At 46.5% G+C, this 18,452-nt stretch overlaps 1 long non-coding RNA gene across 1 annotated transcript; it reads left to right on the top strand.

The window, feature by feature from the left end:
- Nucleotides 1-386: 386 nt before the first annotated feature.
- Nucleotides 387-14,583, top strand: LOC138383291 (uncharacterized). The gene is made up of 3 exons (XR_011233578.1): nucleotides 387-496; nucleotides 10,940-11,117; nucleotides 14,177-14,583. It is a non-coding gene; the product is annotated as an uncharacterized lncRNA (long non-coding RNA).
- Nucleotides 14,584-18,452: the final 3,869 nt, after the last annotated feature.

Here is an 18,452-nt window from a genome sequence, read left to right as displayed (position 1 = left end):
ATTTAGGGACTCTCTTTCAGGGTTTACTGAACTCCCTAGATTTTGGTCATAGCTGCAGAAATGATCTCATGTGGGATTTTTTTTTTCCTTTAAATTTCATTCAGAATATAAAGATTGCTCTGCCTTCCCAACACCCCGCCCCCACCCTCCTTTCTCCTCTTGTGAGGCGATGTCTTTCTTCTATCTTCTTGTCTTACGCCTCAGGAAATAGGTCAAAAGCAGGGGAATTAGGTCAGAAACAAAGGGCAAGAGGCGTTAGCTAGAAAGGCGGATGGAGAAGGGGGAGCTTTGCCCAGCGACCTTTACGACCTTTACGACATCTGGCCGCTCCTCTCCCTCCACTGAGGGGGCGCGGGGACAGGTGCGGGCCAGGCTCTGCGGGAGTCTGAGAGATGGCCCTTTGTCCCTGGGGAGGGCTGCCTGGAAGCAGAGGGAGGGAGGATCCCGGGTCAGGTGTGATCCGCGTGAGGCGAGGCGCAGGGCACTTTGATTTTGGGTGAGTACTAGCCGGGGTGGGGCTGGGGAGGTGGGCAGCCAGGGCTTGCTGCCTTGCGGAGGGAGGGACGCGCTTGCTCTGGGGTGACAGGCCTTCCCGGCAATGGCAGGCAACGGGTCAATGACATAGGGCTTTTTACAAATATAAACAATCCCCCCTTTACACAAACACTCGAGCAAACTAAAGCTGGGCTTCTAATTGTCTCTCTGGCCTGGACCCAAGGCAGAGTTTTGGACTTACTCCCTCCTTGGATTAATCTGGAATAACTCCCCCTGTCCTCTCTTACCACCCAGCCCGTACTCTAGAATCTAGAGACTCGACACTATTGACATTTGTTGTGGAGGGTGGCTCTGTGTGTTGTAGGACATGTGGCAGCGTCCCTGGCTTCTATCCACTGGATGCCAACAGTAGCCGCCAAGCCGAGTTGTGACAACCAGACACATCTGCAGACATTGCTAATGTCCCCTGGGTGGGGTCAAATCACCCCCAGTTGAGAACCACTGATGTACCGTATAGGTATTTAAAGGCTTTAATATCGTGCGTCAGAGCTTCAAAGTTCACACGAGTGGCCTGATTTTGATTAAAGATCAAATTCAGGGTGAGGAAATGGCAACAGAGTCCCGAGTATGGCATGCGGAATGGGGCGTGATGAGACCAGTCTTGCTGGAAACTCGTTCTATGGCCTTGGGCAGGCCACTGTCCTTCTTGAGCCTTATACTTGCTGGCCAAAAATACAGCAAAATAACAGTCTTCTCAGCGTGCAGCTGTGCTCTGAAGAAAAGTGCGATACCATGGCGGTCAGAGCTGGGAGTTCTCTGGAGGAAATTTGCATTGTAGGGAGGCCGGTGTGATGATTTTGCTGTGCTTTCACTGGAAGTTTCATTAAACTGCGTTGATGGCCTGTTAACTTATGGAGACTCGACAGTCAAAATCTCCACATAAAACAAACCTGATTTCAAATATTCTGTTCCGTTGTTCCCATACGCCTTGGGAATCGCCCAGGAATCCCTACGTGGCATTTCTCAGTTTGTCTCTTACCTGCAGGAACAATGCAAGCAGCCTTTGCTGGAACTTGAGGGGTGCTCTGGCAGCCTTGGATGGGGTGCTCTCAGCAGTGACCCCGGCTACGGCCCGGCTGCCGCCCCTCCCAGGAAGCTCACAGACGGATCACAAATGGGCGAGAGGCACATCCCAAGACCCAAAGCAGGCCATACTCATTGTAGACATTCCTTAATTGTAGACATTTTTGCATTAAATGAGTCATGAGTTAAAAAAATAAAATCACTTTACTATGAGCCAAGAGCTCTGGTCCCAACGTTTCCTTTTCCCCTGTTTGGGCCTTGCTTTCCTTACATGCAACATGAGAGAGCTGGACTAGATGACTTCTAAGTCCACTTCCAACTTTGACATTCTTTAGTTCCTGCTATAGTTCGGATATTTGACCCCCTCCAGATCTCATGGAGAAATTGGATCCCCAGAGTTAGAGGTGGAGCTGGGGGGAGGTGTTTGGGTCATGAATAGCTTGGTGTCATCTCACTCTATTCCTTCCTGTGAGAGCTGGTTGTCTAAAAGAGCTGGCACCTCCCCCCCTTTCTCTTGCTCCTTTCTCTCTCTCTCTCTCTCTCTCCTCTCTCCTCTTCTCTCACCATGTGATCGCTCCATGCCGGCTCCTTGTCACCTTCCGCCAAGAGTGGAAGCTCCCGGAAGCCCTCACTGAAACAGATGCTCATGCCATGCTTCTTGTACAGCCTGCAGAATTGTGAGCCAAATAAACCTCTTTTCTTTATAAATTACCCAGCCTTGGGTATTCCTTTAACACAAACAGACTAAGACGGTTCTTGCTACCATCCATGATTCTTGAGCAGCTTTCAACAACGTTTATTGTGGGCACACAGAGAGCAATACAGATGGTGTCCTCCACAAGCTCAGTCTGGGTGTGTAAACCATTGCTCATTTGGGGCCAGATTCCAGGGGTCTGAATTCTTATGAGCTGTGTTTGTAAAATGGGCCTAAACATAGTCCTAGTCATAGAATGAGCAATGTTCTCATATCCATGCCTGGCCCATGATGAAATCTCAGTACACGTTAGCTATTAGTCTTGTTACAATTCGGTGTGATCTGAGCACCATAATAAAGCTGTAAACAACATGCTGGGGAGGCCTGAGGATGAATGTCACCCAAGGCAATCCCGGAAGACTTGACCATTGCACGTCTGTGGCTTTAACAAGGGAAAGACTCAGAAACCAGGAGCCTCCAAGTAAGTCCAGTTGTCCAGCAGCCCACGCGGCCGCTCCCAAGCCAGTGGACTGTCTTGCGGAAGTGAGCAGCCTGACTCCCCACTGTGTCCTCTCCAGTGTAGCCCTGGGCATGGGCTCTGCTGAGGTCACTCCCAATTGGGAACAGCTGCTTTCAGCGGAAGGGCAGCTGTTGTTGAAATGATAGAATTTCCCAGTATTTTAATTGTTTAGGGGAATAAATGGCCAATGACTCAGAGAAATAATATCAGCTACTGGTGCTGAGAAAGACCTGGAATTTCTGTACTAGTTTTGTGAACACAAAGTCATTAAAGCATGATCGTCATTGAAACACCCCAGCATAGCTAAATAAAAACCAAGTCTGGAGAACTGACTGAGCTACCCCTGGTGGCCGTGCTCAGTGGTGCCCAAGAGGTGCAACAAGGACATGTCAGTCCCAGAAAAGGGGAATTGGTGCCCCAGAAGGGGTTATTAATGACTCTTAAATTTCCCTTGGCTTTTGGCTTCATTTTGGCTCCTCTGGCAGTGACATCAAATGTAACTATCAAATGCCGAGACAATTCAATGGGGAAAATTGTCTTGTCTTTTCAACAAATGGTGCTGGGACACCTGGATATGACAGGTGAAAGAATGAAGCTAGACCTTTCTTCACAAAAACTAACTCAAAATCTATCTATCAAAGATATAAATGTAAGGGCTAAAAACTACAAGACTCTCAAAGAATAAAACATAGGGACAAATCTTCATGACCTGGGCATTAAGCAATGGTTTCTTAGATATGACACCAAAAGTACAAGAGACCAAAAAGAAAACAAAAATAGATGAGTTGGACTTCATCAAAATTAAAAACTTTTGTGATTCAAAGGACATTATCAAGAAAGTGAAAAGACAAACCACCACATGGGAGAAAATACTTGTGCACAAAATCTTGTACACAAATACCCATGGCAGCGTTATTCGTAACAGCCGAAAGTATTCATAGAAACAAACCAGATGCCCATCAGCCAGATGCCCAACAGAAGGTGGTCTATCCACACAATGGGATGCTGTTCATCCATAAAAAAGGACTGAAGTACTGCCAGATGCAATGACATGGATGAACCCTGAAAACATTAATCTGAGTGCAAGAAGCCAGACACAGAAGACCCCATGTTGTATGATTGTACTTACCTGAAAAGTCCAGAATAGACAACCAAATGCACAGAGGCAGAAAGAAGATCAGTGGGTGCAGGGGCTGGAGGAGGAGGAAAGGTGGAGCAACTGCTGATGGGGATGGGGTTTCTTTTTGGGCTGATGAAAATTTTCTGGAACTAGATAGAGGTGATGATTGTACAACCATGTGAATATACTAAAAATCGCTAATTGTACATTAATGGTATGTGAGTTATATCTCAAAAAAAAAGTGGCTATAAGTAACACCTCTATCTCAGTGCTGGCCACACCTCTCCATCCCTTCCTTGGTCTTTTTCCACCTGCATTACTACTGCAAGCTAAGTGTCTCTAGTCCGTACTTTGTAGGTGATTACTTTTTAACGTAACAGAAATTTATTTTGTCCCTGTTGCATTTCATCTTGTTATTTTAGCTCATCTTCCTAGCTTTCAAAATATTATTGAACAGGTAATACCAATATATGGAAGATTTTTGGTCTCTTCGATTATATGTCATTGATAAATTTGACGAGTGTATCTTTCATGAAGACATTGATTAAAAAGCATTGAATAGGAATTGGTCATGGGCAGAATGTGGTATTTTGCCTTAAGAAAATGTTTCTTGGAAATTAAAACGATCCTATGGTACGGATGTGACAATTCTGTTATCTGAAGTGATTAGGAATCTGCGTTAGTAGTTTCTGCTGAGTCTGGCTTGTGGTGGCTCATTTCCTTGCATATTGTGAATTTTGGATTATAAATTCATGTTTCTTAGAGTATCATCTTTGAGATTTCTGTGTGGTCTCTGGAGAAAGGTATTGCATTGAGTCCCATAGTGCTTTCAGCTTGAGATGTTAATTTCTTACCTGGGGTTAGGTGGGAGTTTAACAGATCATGCAGGTAGTATAAATTTGATTCTCAAGCCTAGATAAAGGCAGGGCCCTGGTGAATTACCTGGGGAGATATGTTTTCTATCTCGAACCCTGGACAAGCTAGATAAACTACTTCATTATCTCTCTTTGCAAGTGAACAGATTTTTTTTCCATGTCACCTTTTCACCCAGGGTGGAAGGCTTGGAAGGTCTTGGCTGTATGCAGGAATCACCGTTCCAACGCATACATGGGCCCAGGCCTCAGCTCCTGTCCCTGTGGTGGAACATCCAAAGCTCTTTGCTCATCAAGATTAGCAGCCGTCCCCTCCCAGTACCCCACCCAGGGAAGCCACAGCATCAACTCCTACTTCTTTGGTTTCAATTTCTTTCTTTTTCTTTTTGGCTGCAGAATTTCCCTTTCTTTAGCAAAAACTCAGTTAATACATTTGAAAGGATGTTCATTATCTTTTACCTACCATTTCTAGGTGTTTTTATAGCAGAAAGGTTTCTAAGTTTTTTAGTTTGCCACATTACCAGAAATCTAAGTCTCCATGGTGCAATTTCTGTCTATTAAACTGGCACAAATTTAGCGGGGCTTGTGTGAGGATGCGGGAAGTGCTCGTACGCTACTGATGGGAATCGAAATTGGTACATCAATTCCTGAGGGAATGTGGTGATCCACAGTGTAAAAAGTTTTGTACATCTTTTGTCCCAGTAATTCCCATTTCTAGGAATTTAACCTATTGACATCATCACAGATGTGTGCAAAGTTTCAGCTACAAGGATGTTTGTCATAACATGGCATTTCCAAACATGATAAACTGTTCAAATATTCCAGGCAAGAAAACAAAAGGAAAAAACAAGAAGGAAGGGAAAGCACTTATATCGGGAAAGGAAAACTTTCTGGGAAATCTCCAGCACGTGAATGCTTGGGACTCTGGGGTCAGATCACTCCTCTTGGCCGTCTCTAGCTATAAGGGAAACTGGGAAATCTAGAATTTTTACTTGGGCACAGCCCTGAGGTTTTGTTAGTAAGGAAGAGGGGAGGAATGATACCATAATATCTATCTATATCTACGTATCTATCTGTCTACCATCTATCTATCTACTATCTACCCATCTATCATCTATTAATATCTATCAATATACATCTGAAAAGGTAGACATCAAGTTCTTATTCCTAGTGGGTAGAATTTTAAAGGTAATTTTTACTTTCTTGTTTTTGCATATTTGCTATTCTAAATTTATTTTCAGCAAAGCTGTATCGTGTTTATAAAAAGAAAAAGTCATTTGGAAAAGGTTGTAGTTGTTAAGGGTGAGATGGCAGCTGTTGGGGGTAGGACCCTAACCAGGTGTGGTGCCAGAGAACCGTGAGATGCAGAGAACCAAAATATCTCGGAGTGTGGGATGCGGAAAGTTGATGGAGACACAGCAGCTGCCGTTGTGGGGCATTCTGGCTGTTCTTGCTGAGTTATCATTTCCTAGGTTTTACATTTCGGATGGGAGAGTGTGTGTCAAGTTGTTGCCTGGTGTCTTAAAGGTGCTGCCTACAACTTCTCTGGAACATAGAGGGCAGGAGGTGGGACTCTGCAGCTCCTACATACAGCCCTTCTTGAGGTTCTGGTCACAGAAGGACAAATGCCACGTGGTGGGAACTTCAGAGAAGCACCATCCTTCCCCTCTCCCAGGGATAATGCTGATGATGTTGACTACCGTTTATTGAGTGTTTACTGTGAGTTTAGTGCATTTAGTCCTTAAAACCACTTCACATGGTGGCTATTCATTTTATAACTCAGAAAACCAAGGCTCAGACAGGTTAAGTCACTTGTCTAAGATCACACAGCCAGGACGGCAGGAAAGGGGCAACTGCAGGCTGTCTGGCTCTCGAATCTTTGTTTGCCATCATCATGTTATTCTGTTCTATTCAACAATTCCAGTTTGCTCCGAACCGTCCTGGTTCTGGCATTTCAAGTCCCACATCCTGAGAAACTGCTCAATCGTAGCAAACCTGGCTGGCTGGATGTGCCTTTGGCATTTCCAGTTCTGAGAGCACCCGGGGTCTGTACGTTCTTCACGCCTGGGTGCGCACCTGGCTGCAACGGAGGCCGGGTGTTTTCCACGGTGCCCAGGGCAACAACAGGCACATAACTGGTACCCAAGGAAAAAGATCCTAGTGGAATTAATGAGTGAATAAATTCCTAATACCACCTGCAGCAACTACTTTTAGATTGCTGATTCTGAGTCAGGCACTGTTAGGTGCTGTGGGAAATAAATGAGTGAGTTTTAACTAAATAAATAACTGCGTAATGAGAGTTAACTGAATTATACTCCAGGGTAGAGGCCTGTGCTATTTCGTGGTGTCAACAAAGATTAATTAAGGGATGTTGCCTCACAGGCTTGATGGCTTTAATAACAGCAGTGGCCCCCACAGCAGTAACAGCGCTCTGCCCCGTGGGTACTGGGTACGGTGGTTTATAAGCCTTATCCGCCACACCATCTCGTTCCTCTGCCGCCCTGCAGACATGGGAGATAAGCAGAGGAGGTGTTCCAGCTCAGCTTCACGGGCAGGGAAAGTGAATCAGAAAGGACCCACGAGCTTATGATCTAAAGCCATGATTGCATAGTGGGGGCCCTCAGGCCACTTACAGGCTACCAGTGTATTTTGTGGTCTATATAATTTTTTTAAAAAATTGAATTGCATGACAATATTTAAAGATGAAGATTTTGCATAAAAGCCTGGATTTCTAGTTCCTCTTGACAAAGCTGTGACACCACTGGGTTCTCAAACATGGTCATCACTTGGGGTGAAGACCTGGCTCTTTGGTTTTCTCATTTCCAGGGCTGTCCTGGCCTGTGTGACCTGAGGCATGAAAACGGAGAGACCAGATGGTAGAGAAAATACCTCCTGCAGAGGAAGGCACGTGGCTACAGGTAGCCTCAGGGACCACCATGTTTATCCCATGTTCCAAAGGATCTAGAACAGGTTTATGAAGACAAGCCTGCAGCAAACCCGTTTCTCCTTCAGGAATCTGGACATTGTCCTTCACCTCCCTTTCCATCGTCACCGTCCCCTCTCCCATTTAATCAGTTGAGTCACAAAACCAACTTTTGACTTTTCCCAGTTAACCATTTCCTTCAGTAAAGGGCCACTCTAACAACTGCTCAGGCCAAACGCCTGGGGGCCATCCTGGGCTCCCTCCTACCACCCCCCACCTCCTTCTACTGCCCTAGGACTACCAGCAGCTCTTGCTCGGAGCACTGCGGTAGCTCCCAGTTGTTCTTCCTGCTTCCACCGTCGCCCTGCTGCTGCCGTTCCCAACACTGCCACAGAGGGACCCTGTTAAACACCAGTGACATCATGATCCTCTGCTCAAAACTCTCTGCAGTTTATGATGTCACTCAGAGTTGACCTTTGTCCTCTGCCCCTCTCTACCCTCCTTCTGCTCCAGCCACACTGGTCCAGCCCCATCCTGAGGGTCTTTGAATACAGCAAGCGTCTCACTGCCTGGGGGCTTTGTACTTGCTGGTGGTTTCGGTTATACAAGGCTGTATAACAGATCACCCCAAAACTTAACAGCTTAAAGCAATAATAGTCACCTACCATCTCCTGTGTCTTCTGTGGGACAGGAGTCCAGGAGCAGCTAAGCAGGGTGGTCCTGGTCACAGTCCTTCATGAGGTTGCAGGTTGTTGGCAGGGGCTGAGTCATCTGCAGCTCGACTAGCATGGGGGATCTTCTTCCAAGGGGCTCACTCATGTGGCTGGCAAGTTAGTGCTGGTGGTTGGCAGGAGCCCCAGTTCCCAGCCACGCGGACCTCTCCATAGGGTGTCTTGAGGACATGAAGGGTGGATTCCTTCAGAGTCAAAGAGCCCGGAGAGCCAGGTGGAAGCCGTAATACCATTTCCTTAGTCTCAAAAATCACATACCATCGCTTCTGCTACAGGGAGGGTGCTACCAAGGTTGCAGATGCCAAGAGGTGGGGATCCCTGGGGGTGTCTCAGAGGCTGCAGCCACATCTGTCCCTCTGGATGCTCTTCCCTCAGCAACTGCAAGGCAGACTCATGTTTCCTTAAGGTTCCTGCTCACATGTTCCTTATAAGAAAGGTCCTTACAGCCCGCCACTTATGTTATAAAATTACGCCCTCATGACATTCCTGTCCTGCCTTGCTTTTCTTCATAGCACTCACCATACCCAAAATGTTGTCTATTTCTTTGCTTGTTGTCTGTCTCCCTCCAGTAGAATGAATTCCCACCATTTAAACGAGCGTCTGGTGCATAGAAGGTGCTCAGTATTTTTTAGGTGAATGCATAGCCTACACGCATTAAGTATTAATATTTGTTGAATGAATAAAACCCTACTTCGTTGAATATACTTCATCACATCATATGGAGGGCACAGACTAACAACATGTTTATCGCTGCACATGCTGACCTTGATTGCCTGGCTGACGTCGTGTTTGTCGGGTGTCTCCACTGCAGAGCTATTGGGTTTTCTGCTTTTCCACTCTGGATTGTTTGGAAGGAAGGCACTATGTGTGGCTCACACTTAAGAAGTGAGGGTTATGCCGCACCTCCTTACAGACAAAGTATCTTCATAATTTATTTGGAGTTCTGCACAGGAAAGTTGTTTCTTCTCCCCCATTTTTAAGCTAGTGCAATCATTTAATTAGATCAACATGGACTCATGGATATTTCTTTTATGCTTTGGCTTATAATCCAATCCCATTTTGTTTTGTGTACAACCTCTACATATCTTCTAGTCCTTTCCCCCATCCATTCTTTCTACTGTAGGCAGAGCATGATTCTAAGACATAAATCTGATCATGCCAACCTTATAATGGACACCATTGTTCTCAGGATAAAGTTCAACTCCATTGCATAGTGTTAAACATCCCTCTAGACCTGGGCCCTGCCCATTCCTCCAGCCTTTTTTTTTTTTTTCCATCTCCCGGACATGGAGGCCAAGCTCTGGCCATGCTGAACTACTTTTCTTTATTTCTGTGTCTTTACAAACATCCATACAAGACTTTTCACTGCTAAGAGACAAGCTCTTAGCCCAATGACTATTTTTTACTATGTTTGGAGTTAAGCTATAAAAAAAAAATCCCCTATAATATGAAAAATAAATATTTCATCTCTCCCTGGTTCCTGGCACACAGCTCCTAAATCCCTTGGAATTTCCTGGGTGATAGGAAAGTCTTTTGTTCTAATGAGACCACTGGCGGTGGGCCCCTGGATAGCTTCAGGGTGGGCTGGTTGCCAAGAAGACCAAGGCATGATTAGAGGATTTGAACTTTTAGCCCCACTCCGGACCTTCCGAGGGAAGGATTGGAGATTGACTTAATCACCAATGGCCAGTGATTTCAGCAATCATGGCTACAGAATGAAAGTTCTATAAACCCCCAATGTGCTGCGGTTCAGAGAGCTTCCAGGCTGGTGAACACACCGAGGTGCTGGGAGGGGGGTGCACCTGCAGAGGGCGTGGAATCTGTGCGGCCCGCCCCACGCCTTGCCTGGTGCAGCTCTTCCATCTGGCTGTTCCAGAGTTGTGTCCTTTATGATAAACAGGTAAATGTAATACAGCATTTTCCTGAGTTCCATGAGCTGTTCTAGCGAATCATCCAACCTGATTTATAGCCAGTCAGTGAGGGGCATGGTGGCAACCTGAGACTTTTGAGTGTCATCTGAAATAGGGGAAGTTTATGGGACTGAGCCTTTAACCTGGGGGTGTCTGTGCTAACTCGAGTAGTTTGTGTCAGAATTAAATTGAATTGCAGGACACCTAGTTGATGTCTGGAGACTTGGAGAATTGGCTGTTGTGGGAAAAAACTCTGACACACATTTGGTGTCAGAAGTATTGAGAGAAAAAGCAGTTCACTCCCCTCCTGTCAATCTAGCTTGCTATGTATGGACAAACTCCATGCTGTGTTCTAGAAATGCGTGTGTGTGTGTGTGTGTGTGTGTGTGTTTGTGTGTCTCTTGAAGGCAGCAGACATGTGTACATCCTCATAGTCCCAGCACCTGGGCACATGCTTGTATTATAGATAGATCCCCAAGTATTTGTTGCTTAAATTATTAACAGAATGAATAACTAAACAAAACAAATAAATGTAAGGATGGGCAAATGAATAGATGAATGAATTGGTTGTATCTTTCTTATTGCCCTCAGGGTCAGAAGTGGTTTCCAAATGTTGGAATTTTGACCATTGAATTGAGCTGTCCTGAATTCTGAGCCTTGGTCAGCAGTCGGCTGGGGACAGGAGTGGGACTTGGTGAGCCACAGCACATCAGTGAGGAGAGAGCGTGCAGTTGCATGGAAAAGCGACTCAAGGACACACAAGCCCCAGGTATGTGCAGGAATCTTAGGGAGGGCATTGGACACTGGGAAAGTGAGCTTTTCTTTGCACTTGAAGTTCAAAGAGTACCTGAAAAGGCCACACAGCCGGTCAAGCCCAGGTGCTTATTTCTGGTCCACCTCAAATACGGAATGCTTGGGGGGACTGCAGAGGGGAGGCTGCCTACACTGTCAGGATTTGAACAGGTGGAGAAGAAGGTGAGCGAGGTAGGGGAGGAGGTGGGGCACAGCCTGGGCAGGGGGCCAGGAAGGGCTTGTCCTGAGGAGTGGAGCGGGCAGTAAGTGGGGAACAGGCCCCATTATGAAGGGTCTTGAACGCCAGGGTGCAGAGCTGAAATTGTGCCTGTAGGCAGCAGAGAACTCATTTAAAACAGCTCATCAACAGAGAGCTATAGCCTTATTTTTTATTACAAAGTATTATAATAAGTGCTAATTATAGAAATATTAGAAAATATAGAAAAGAATAAAGACAAAAAGAATCATGAGTCAGACGTCACCTAGAGAAAACAATACTTTTGATGTATTTCCCTCCCAAAACAGTCCTCCTTTGGTCACAGTCATGTGTGTCCTTGAGTCACCTCTTGGTCCAATGTCCTGCTTCTTCTGAGCTCTCCAGATCTTCCTTGTCTCTGCCCCTTCCCTGTGACCCTGCAATGCCCACCCTCCTCCCTCAGAGGAGCTGAGTGTCTTGTCCTGGACAGTTTCACTGGCGATGCTGGGATTTATTATATATGAGGAGAATTTTATTGTAGCATCATACAGTGAATAAATTAAAACAAAATATTTCTGCCTTTAAAGTCCCCCGACACGGCCTCCATTTCCATAGTTGCAGCCATCCACAGTGTTGTTCACTCCTCCTCCTCCTCCTCCTTCCACCCCACATCCTCACCCCTCCACCCTCTGTTCCAGGCAGTATCTTACACAACCCTGGATGCAGCCTTGAGGCTCCATCCATGTTAGGCGGCCTCTGAGCGGCCAGGGACAAAGTCAGGAGTGAGGGGAAACATTTAGGCCTGCAAGGACAGCCAGATTTCCATGACACCCTGCCCTTGTCATGGACATCCTTCCTCCGAAGCTCCCCCGCCCAGGATCCGAGGGCTCGCCGCAGCTGGCATGGAGGTCCTGTCCGGACAAGGCACATCTAGGGGCTGGCTCGATGCGGAGAAGGGAGCCACCTGTCCTTTCTACCTGACAGGGCGATCGAGGGGTCAAATGACGTAATGGATAATAAAACACCACACAGATATAAGGAATTGTTATAAAATTGTTTTTATTGGGAAATGTAATCTGAGTTCTAAACAATCATTTTCAGATGAACTGTTGGAACATAATAATTATAGTGGACATCTGTTGTTTTTGGTCTGCTCAATGGCCCTTTTCCCTTCTTCTGGCAACAGTACCGCCCACCCTCCTTCGTCTGGGGAAATGCACCTCCTTAACTCCAAACTTGTGACCCTGCTGGGGCTGCTGTTGCATCACTCCACTTCAAGTCCCCAGGATGGGCAGTGACCCCAGCTTGGCCTATCCCAGCAGCCCCACCCCCACCCACCATCCATGATGACGGTCTGTGGGATCCATGATGGAAGTCTGGTCAACTGCCATTCTTCCTTGAGATTTTGCCATTCTGAAGCACCGAGAAAGGCCCTTTCCTTCCTCTGGAGGTTGCTGAGCAGGAGTGACATGAGCTGTCTTCGTCTGTTCAGACTGCTATAACAAAATACCTTAGACTGCCTGGCTTATACACAACAAAAACTCACTTCCTGTAGTTCTGGAGGCCAGGAGGCCAAGATCAAGGTGCCAGCAGATTTGGTGTCTGGTGAGGGCCTGCTTTCGGGTTCACAGATCACTATGGTTTGACTGTCCCCTCCAAAACTCATATTGAAACTTAATCTCTAACATGGCAGTATTGAGAGGTGGGGCTTTTAAGAGGTGGGTGATCTATCTATGGAGTAATGGATTGATGGGAGGAGAACAGCTGGCTTTACGAGAAGATGAAGAGAGACATGAGCTAGCACAGTAGCACACTCGGCCCCTCTCCGTGTGAGGGTGCCCTGCCTCAGGACTCTTCAGAGGGTTCCCCCCAGCAAGAAGGCTCTCGCCAGATGTGGCCCCTTGACCTTGACCTTCTAATCCTCCATAAATGTACAAAATGAATTCCTTTTTTTAATAAATTGCTCAGTTTCAGGGATTCTGTTATAAGCAACAGAAACTAAGATGGTGATTTTTTGCTGTGTCCTCACGTGGTGGAAGGAGCAAGGAGGTCTCTCTTGGGCCTCGTTTAAGAGGGCACTAACCCCATTCATGGGGGCTCCATCCTCATGACCTGATCACCTCCCAGAGGCCCCATCCCCTAATACCACCACCTTGGGGGTTAGGATTTCAACATATGAATTTGGGGGGGGACACACAAACGTTCAGTCCATATCATGGTTGTCAACAGTCATGTCTTGCCCTCGTCCTGCCTCCCGTGCCATTTGGAGGGTGCCTCAGCAGCAGGGAGGATAAGGCCAATCTGGGGGTTAGTGCTGGGAAGCAGAAGCCAGAGTCGGAGAGGGCGGCTCCCCTGCCCCTCCAGCGTCGGAGCCCCTGGTCCTGGCTGTCCCTGAGACAGGCACTGTCCCTGTGCTTTCCTGCCTTGTTTTTTCCTTCAGCTACAGTGGACTTTTTGTCTCTTATATCTGAAAGAGTCCTGACCAATACAAGCTGACCCTTTCATGGGTGTGAGGTGCCTATCTATGAATATGCAACTATTTCATGTGAGAACATCTTACTTCTCCAAAGAGATCTGATATGTCTCATGGGAAGAACATTGGGCTTGACTCAGAGTAGTCAGCAGACTGTAAAGACACAGCTATTGAATTAAACCAACCTGAATTAGTGATCTTTACAAATACCCCCTTCATCTCCCTTAATTCCATTTCAGAACATGTTGCGGTAAATAAACAATAATACATAATAGATGCTTTGTATAGATGTTTGGATGAGCCAATGCATACATTCATAATTAAATTAAGGAAAATTGAGTGTTTGCTCACTTTTGTCTCTTCCTAGAGGCAATTCTGCTTGCTGCAAAGACTTGAGAGGCGAGGGCTGTAACGCTCTGGGAAAGAGACAAGGAAAACTGGAACTTCTTTTTCTGTTCTGGGATCTTGTTTTGAAATGTTGCTTAAAACAACTGGGTCTCATCCAGATACTGGCAACCATTTCTTGCAGAAGCGATTTCCAAGACAAAATCGGACCAGTTGAATGCGGAGTCTGAGGATATGTCGAGCATCCGCAGAGGAGTGTGGCTTGTGGGTGGGGTGGGGGCACCAGCTAGCAGGCAGCCCATTTTTTGAAAATTCAAAATAGAACAGCAATGCCACCACCAACATGACCTGATCTTCAGCAGGAAAATGTAACAAGGAGCTGGAAGGGAGAGAGATTAAGAAATGCAATCGCTATTAATGACGCTTGGGAATTTTAGATTGCTTCATCCTATTAGCAGAGATTAAATAAATACATTTCACTCAAAGTCATGCGTTGTTAACCCAAATGTATGCTCCTGTTGAAGGTTAATACAACGTTTAATACACTTGGCATGTGAATAAGGACCCCCATGTCGCACAGGCTAAGGGGTCCCTTCTGCTCCCAGGATGAGGATCTGGGCTTCCCAGCTCACTCCAGGTCTGAGTGAGAGATGCTGAGCAGGTGACAGGGGTCAGAGGGAGGAGACAAAAGCTTTGGAACGTGCACTCCTCTGAGGCTGTCGGTGCTGGCTCTGGACACGTACCTGCCCGTGACCTTGTTCTTCCTTTCCTCATGCACAAAGTGCCCTGCTTGCTTCACAGTGTTGTTTCAAGGATCAGATGAAATAGTTTATGATAATATGTTTTAGAAATCACAGGCTGGGTGCGGTGGCTCATGCCTTTGCTTCTCTTTGCCTCAGTTCCCTTGACTGTGAAATGGACATAATTGTATCCATCTCAGACGGCAGTTGTGAGAATGAAGTGATTCCATTCACGTAAAGTACTTGGAATAGCATCTGGTGCATAGTAAGTGCTCAATAAATAAGCTATCATTATTTATGATCAACAGTAGGCATGCTGGCCTTGCTAATAGCACATGCTAAGATCACATGTGTGATCTTAGGCAGACACTGAGCTTTTCTGTGATAAAATGAGGTATTGTACAAGAAGCAGGTTGGTTAGTGCCAGCACTGTTGACATTTTGGGCCGATAACACCGTGCTATGGGGGTCTGTCATGTGTGTTAGGGGGTTTAGCGGCACCCCTGGCCTCAACCCACTAGATGCCTGTAGCACCCCTTCCTTCCCTGTTGGGACAACCAGAAATGTCCCCAGACATTGTCAAATGCCTCGTGGGTGGTGGTGGGGAGGGAGGCAAAATTGCTCTCTGTTGAGAACTGCTAGACGAGAAGCAGAGTTCTTAGGCCAAGGATCTGCAGGTCTTGGAAGTCCCAAAGACTTTCAGAAGTCTGTGAACCCCTTGAAATTGTACGTGAACTTGTGTGATGCACACATATGCAAGCTCATGTGCGTTTTTCTCAGAAGAGCACCCCGGTTTTTAATGAGAGTCTCAAGGCAGTCTGTGATGAAAGAATTCTACACCACTGTCCTGAGTCCCTTCTCACTCTGACATAGACTGGTCCATGCTCTAAGGGGAAAGGGGTTTTGTAGATGAGCACCAAGTTCCTCCTGGTCACTGTGTGACGCGCTCTGTCTTTCTCTCTGAGCTTTTTGATAGCACCGCTGCCTCCAACCTGCTTTCCTCCCCCACAGAGCCTCTCTCTTCTCTCCCATGCTGGAAACTCCAGGGACTTTTCCCTTTTCTGGGAAGTCTGAGTACACTCTCAAAACAGCCAGCTGTTCATCCCTATTCTCCCTGTGGGGTCCCTGAGCTGTGTGGAGGTGGCAGGGGATGGGCGGGGGGAACAAGAAGGGTTGTTGGGCAGATATAAGGTGAGGGGCAGGTCATAGGACCCCTCTTTCCGGACAGCCTTGGCCCTGTGCTAGCTTTGTTCATGTTCCTTCCTGCTGGTGTTCTGGTCCTTGTTATCTTGGGCAGAGCCAGGGAGGGTGGCAGCTTCTTATCCAAGGTCACTCTGCTGGGGAGCTAATACTGACACTGCTAGGACGAGGCATGAACTTATTGTGTCCTGCAGCTGAAGCTGCGCTCGGTCCCAGGATCTTCATGAAACTCGAACAGACTGAACACTTGGAGTCTCTCATGGAGAACTTGGCTCTTAACCAAGGAAAGGTGTTCCCCTTCCAAACAGAATTTGAATCTTCATTTAGACAGAATTAGGAGTCGGGAGGAAGGAAGGGAGGCCAACGCACTCCAACATTTTAAATAAAAGAACGGGGAGGGGCACGAGGACAGTAACTTTATTCAAATACCATCAGCTGATCGGCAGGTGCAGGTGGTGAGACCGAAGTCCCCCACAACTAGCCCCTGCGAAGTCAAACCCTTTCCCTTCTTTTTTACCTCCCTCGTCTGCCTTAAGGAATGGGTCAGAAAGACCGATTTCTCTCCAGTGTGCACCTAGACCTAACATATTTGTTAGGTGTCAAGACTGGATGAAGACAGGTGTAGGCTAGGAAACTATTACAGTTTGGATATTTGTCCAAGTCATCTGCATCGTGATTCATTCGTTCCCTATAGCTCTGTCCAAGGTGACTTCCACGTCCAGGGAGGTCCTCAGGACCATGCCAGCCCTGTCATTTGTGAACCAACTGACTTATGGGGCCGATAAGAGTGCCCACATGCTAGGATTCTTGTGAAGACTAAATGAGATGGTGTATACATATTTTGGGGCACATTTTCTGCCATGTAATAAGCATAGAATGAAAATGAGTTATTATTGTTTCTACAGGGGCTGAAGGCTATAGCACCTGAGACTATATTGAGCAGACACAGTTAATGGGATTGAACCCATTTTAGAGGTAAAGAAGTCAGATAAATAGGAGAGAGTGGGTAGTAAGCTGTATATATGCTGAAATCAGACTTAGGGAAGATGGGGATGGCACTGTTTGAAGCCCAAGACCAGAAACCAAAGCTTATGTCCCCATGCTTATGGCATCCCAGAGATCAATGCCATGCCCTTGAGTATATCAGCTGGGTCTCCTAACCTGGAATCAGAATGATACCAGCTACCTCCTGGGGGTGGGGTGGGTGGAACATGGAGTGGCTGGGAACCCAATGGCTTGAAGACCCAAGGGGAGATTTATAGAATACACATCCCCTCTTGGGTTTCCCACAACTAGCCTAGACTTGATCTGAGATTTAAGAATGAAGGAGATACTATTTTTTCTAACCAGCATAGGGTTGAAGACTAACAGAAAACATACATGGAATACTGGGATTTGTGGTGAGTGAAACATTGTATGGGACAAGAGCAGTGCTTTTGAATGAAAGTCATGAACCAGAGGCCTCTGAGCAAAACATGAGTCTTTGGGGGCTAATGAGTTCAGTTGACTTTTTAGGAAAACCACCGTGACAAAACTCTGGGAGCCCTCCGTGAAAACAGGAGTTAGCTATATATTAGTCAGAGCTCTGTATCTCTATGTTTGTATATGCAGACACACACAGATTTATTTTGAGGAATTGGCTCACATAGATATGAGGTTTGGTGAGTCCAAAGTCAGATGGGGTAGGCGGGCAGGCTGGAGGCTCAGGGCAGAGTTGCAGTTCGAGTCCAAAGGCAATCTGTTGGCGGAATTCCTTCTTGCTCAGGGAAGACAATTTTTTTCTACCAAGGTCTTCAACTGATTGGATGAGGCCCAGGCACATTAGGGAAGATCACCTGCTTTGCACAAAGTCCACCAACTTAAATGTTAATCTCATCCAAAAAACACTTTCACAAAAACATCCAGAATAATGTTTGGCAAGATATCTGGGCACCTGGCCCAGCCAACTTGACACATAAAATTAACCATCACAAACTACAAAGGCGAGGCTAAGACTCTGGGTTCATGGAAGAACTCTATGGCTGTACAAGGCTTGGAGACATGAGAGTATCCCCTGATGGGCTTCCAGATGACCCCATGGTCAGCATCTCTCGCTGGGTGGGAGCTGGGAGTACGTTTCCTGGGCCAGACTTGAGTCTCTTGTCTCTTGAATGTCCAAGCTCTTGTTCTTTCCTCTTGACTGAGGATAGTAAAAGAAGCCTGTATTTTCTCAGTTAGCTGTCTGTAAAGTTTCTGTCCCTTTCTAGAGCTTGGAAGGTGCAATCCTAATGAGGTAACTTGGGCCATTTGACATCAAGGTATTTGGAATAGATTTTCTCTGGCAATGCAACACTTGGCAACTGTTGTACAATGATTTTAT

This window comes from Eulemur rufifrons, chromosome 5, assembly GCF_041146395.1.
Source record: "Eulemur rufifrons isolate Redbay chromosome 5, OSU_ERuf_1, whole genome shotgun sequence".
Taxonomy (NCBI): domain Eukaryota; kingdom Metazoa; phylum Chordata; class Mammalia; order Primates; family Lemuridae; genus Eulemur; species Eulemur rufifrons.
The sequence above is the reverse complement of the archived record's forward strand: the minus strand, read 5'-3'. Positions and strand labels throughout refer to the sequence as shown.